Below are 4,778 nucleotides of genomic sequence, written 5' to 3' on the forward strand. Positions count from 1 at the left end.
CAACCTGTTGACCGCAACTCTCCCCACTCGAGTGACTCCCCGCCTCACCCAACTTGTGTACTGCATGAGGCTTTATCAGTGGCTGAAATTTAAGGGAGCTGGCAGGTGGCAGCAGGCTTCAGTGTGTCCTTGCATTTTGCAGAGCTACCCCAAGCCCAGTACTGGTGGCAGATGTCCTCGGTTCACAGCGTGGCCTCTCCCATGTGCTTGCAGAATTTGCACAGGCAGCAAACAACTGCAGATAGCTTTGTAGCTCCTACCAGGTAGTCCCCAGCCAGTCACAGGCAGCGCTAAGCTCCTGAACTCAGTCCTCAGTGGATTGTGCCTCCCTTCCTCCCCCACCTCACTTCCCTGCCACATACACACAAATTTCATGTTAGCCTCCTTACCAGGATATGAAGATCTCTCGGATCTAGGCCATCCATTTATCCACAAGCATCTGTTTCTTCCAAACAAGTTGTAAAAAACAACCTTCTTGGGGTGTTCTGAGGGACCAGAGCCCACCATGGATTGCCACTTGGCCTCACCCTCTCTCCTCCATTCCCCACTCTCTCCACCCTCAGTCCTCCACTTAGCAGTCCCTGTGGCCAGAAACCTAGGGCTCAAAGGAACACAGTCTGAAAACTGCTGTTCTATTCATCCCCCAAGGGTTATCTCTCAAAACTAGCTCTCAGAGACCATGCCGGTAAAAATGAGACCCCTTACACCATGAAATTGGATACCCTCAAATACCAGCACGCAGCCATTCTCTAAACCTACTAGTAGGATGCTACTGCTTGGAAGAGGGGTGCATAGAGCCACAGGGAGAAGTCTCGGGCAGGACCCAGATGGTGCCCACTTCAGAAGTTGGGAGTTAACAGCACATGACAGAGTGCTGTTAACTCAGGCAGGTGAGGCCCCAAACTGCCTGATAGCGGGGTGTCCCACAGGCACCTCAAACCCTGCACATCTCAATTTGTCCCTCTGTGCATCCTAAGCCCTCCCTTGTCCTCCTCTCCGCCCCACCCCCAAGGATGGCACCACCCAGTCACCAGGTCTGGCTTTTTGACATGCTGCGTTGAAATAGGTGCCCAGTTACCAAATCTACGGATTCCATCCCTTGTTATCTCCCAAATCCATCTCCTTTTCTCCATCCTCACATCCAGAGCCATAGTTCAGACCACAGTCCCTTTACCCAGATGACTGCTATCATCATGCAGATAATCTCCTTCTTCCGGTCTGACCCATGATTCACCCCCTCCCCTGCCCCGTGATACTGTCTGAGCAATCGTCTAAAAACATAAATCTGACCGTGCCATTCTCCTGCTTAAAACTCTCCAAGGACTCTTCATCAGCTCTCAAAATATAACGCAAACTCCTCCGCATAGCCTGGCCCCATCCTGCCCCAGGGGCCTCACCGAGGGGCACGTCCCCAGGGGCCCCCCACGCCACAGCCTTACAGAACTGCCAGCATTTCCTCAGAGCAAGCCCAAGCTCCCTCTCACCTCCAGGCCTTCACACCTGCCACTCCAACTGCCTCAGTCATCCCTTCCTCCCTCTTTGTCAGCGTGATAAGGTCTGTTTGTCTTTCCAGGCTCAGTTAAGGTGTCTGATGCTGCAGAAGGTCTTTTCTTCTAATTCCTGACCTCCATCCACCTGCCCCTGCTTCATTACAGTCTGACATCGGATATCGTCATCAGGTTATTTATCCTGCGATCCTACAACACTCTCTTTGTGCATCTCCTGCAACAGACTGTGAACGACTCTAAGGCAGGGACCAACTACTGGAAGCCCAGTGCCTAGCACAGAGCAAGCACTTCCTGTGTGTTGAATGAAGGATGGAAACGCTCTAACCTCTGCCTGTGCCTAGGGTTAGCTGATTCCAAACAGCCCCCGTCTCCACAGATGCGGCTTATTTTTAGCATTAGTAGTTTATCTCCCAGTGAAAATTGGTGCCAGCTGTGGTCACCTGTTTGATTGCTCTCTGAGCTCTGCCTTTAACTAGAAATTAATTTGGATTACTTAAGCTTTCCTTGCCCGGCGGAGAAACTCCGGCTGCGTAAATCCTAAAGCTGCTGGAGGTTTTTTTTTCTCTTTAATCTCGTTCTCTCATGCGCCAACTCTAATTTTGTGCTTTCTGACATCCTCCCCCCTCGGTGCCCGTTTTTCATCTGCCATCTCTGACTCTTCACAGGTGTTGACTCACCTGGGATCGTCACCCTCTCGCCTACTCATCTTGGGGAAACTGAGGCCAGCCCTGCCAAGGGACTCAGCCACCTCACTTGGGAAGTCTGGAGCGGCTCTGAGAGTGGAAACCAGTAAGAAATCCTAGACCCCCCGTCGGCTGCCCTCTCGGCTCCAGGCCAGGCCTCAATGCTTAGGAAGGTCTGGGTTTNATTTCAGGCTCTAAAGCATTTTTCAGTCTTGCACCTTTCCCATGAGCTAAAATGTCCTTCCAAGTTCCAGGCTTCTGGATTTCTCCATCTCATCTTTTTTAAATGCTGAGCTCCTCTTTGCTAAATGCTGTGGGTATCAGCTATTAAAAGAAGGGAGTAGGGCCAAAGGGTAGGGAAGAAATTGGGTGAGGTTGCCTGATGCTCGATAAATATTTATAACCACTTGATGAGTCAGGGTTGGAGCCAGCACTCTCCCCAGGGCCTCCCATGGAGGATTTTTAGTGCAGGATTAGGGCAAAGTGAAATGCCAAGTTCTTTCCCAGCCATGCCCTTGGACACCTCAGACCCACGCTAGTGGGAACCTTCTGTGGAGCGTCGGTTCTCTGCCCGATAAGGTGTCCTTGCTATCTCTACTCTGTACAACGTACTGTGGCATAGGTATTAGTTCTCTCAGTTTATAGATAAAGAAACTGAGGCTAGGGAAGATAAGTAGCTGACCTAAGGTGGTAAATGGGGGAGCCAGGATTCGACCCAGCTCTGCTTAGCATTAGTGCCTCAGCTCTAGGAGGTTGTGTGTCCTCCCTCTGGGTCGGGACCCTGGGTCTCTGCCAGGCCTCGGTGGCCTCTTTCCCTTGCCTCTTCTCTGAGCTCCAGGAAGGGCTTTGTTCTACTCCCAGCATCCCAAATGGTCCCTCTTGAATTCCAGCCTCCCCACCACCCTGCCAGGAGGTAGATGTGTGCTCTCCTGGGGCCTCATTTATTTTATTTCCGAGGTGGTGATATGGACAGGAAACGATAGTCTCATTTACTGGGCCGATGCAGGGTGATTGGAGCCCTTGTTTACCAGGTGCTTAACTGCCTCCTAACATAAAGAAGGGACTCATGACAAAGCCCCTACTGGAGGTATCCTCAACATATCTTTGTTCCTGGAAACACAGAGCAGGAAAATGGCATATCCCTTGTTCCCTGAGGGGCAGTAGTAGGTATGTGGCCATGAGATAGTCATTCTAAGCTTCTGAGTAACTGGGTCCTGTGTCAATGATGGCACAGTGCCCATAGTGCTACCTGCATCAGAATCCCATTGGGTGCTAACTTGTTAAAACATAGACTCTTGGGCTCCAGCCTCTAGCTCACAACACTAACTGCAATGGACGCCAGGACTATTCCCAGGCTCCCAAGTGATGCTGGTGTTTACAGAGAATGTACAATCTTTGACTCATCCCAGTGGGTTTTGGAATCAGAACCAATTGGATTCAAATCTTAACTTTGGGTGAGTTACCTAATCTCCTTGAGCTTTAATTATTTTCTATTGTAAGATAAGATTAATAGCAGTACCTGCCTCCTACAATATGAGGAAGAGAGAGAGAGAACAAGCTTAGTCTGTGATGGCTAAAGAACTCTTCTAAAAGTTACCTGCTTCAGAGTCCTTCCATCCGAATGTAGTGATAAATATTCACAAAATGACTTGGGTTTGCTCTTGTAAACCAGGAAAATTGGAAAAAACTCACTGATGAGATCATTACAGGTGAAGGATAGTGATTAGAGAGCCAAACTCTTCCCAATTCTAAGCAATCAATCAACAAATATACAGTAAGAATCTGCTGTGAGTCCAACATCACAGAGCAACCAAAGTTCTTACCTACAGCAACTCAAATTTTAGTTGAGGAGATGAGGCAAAAATATACACGTTTAAATAAAATAAGACTTAACTAAAATAACAAGACAACTGTCAAAAGACACTCCATGTTCATTTATTCATTCAGCATATACTGGGGTTGTCAAATACACATGACTTGTATTCATCTTTTGTTATCAATATATATTATTACAATTTTAATAGTTTTTTTCTTTCTTAAAATGTGTATAAGTTTTTGGCACCCTCTGTATAATCATTAATTGCCTGTGGTGTGCCATGAACTGTGCTAGAAACCAAAGACACAAGGTTAAATAATATAGCTACTTTCTCAAGATATTTAAGAGAGACAGATGAGCAAATCAATGTTCATGATTAAATCACTTTCTTCTGGCTGTGAGTATTGGAAAAGGCTAAGTTTCACAGTATTTAAAAACTTCATTCAGAAGATCCAAGATGGCAGAGTAAACACTGTGCCTGTTTCCTTCCATGAACACATTACAATTACAACTAAATTATAGAACAATCAACCTGGAATCATCTGAACTCTGAGTGAATAAAAGTTTTGTAACTAAGGATATAAAGAAGATGCCACATCAAGACTGTACAGAGAGGCGGAGACACAAAACAGGCTAGCCCCAAACCTCTGTGTGGGGGTTAAGAACTGGGAGGCATATCTTGGCTGTGGAGGCACCCCTGCTCCCCAGGAGCGAGGGGCCCCAGCCACAAACCAGTCTCCCCAGCCTGGAGTACTGGTGCTGGGAAGAGGG

Source organism: Hipposideros armiger, unplaced genomic scaffold, assembly GCF_001890085.2.
Source record: "Hipposideros armiger isolate ML-2016 unplaced genomic scaffold, ASM189008v1 scaffold_97, whole genome shotgun sequence".
Classification (NCBI taxonomy): domain Eukaryota; kingdom Metazoa; phylum Chordata; class Mammalia; order Chiroptera; family Hipposideridae; genus Hipposideros; species Hipposideros armiger.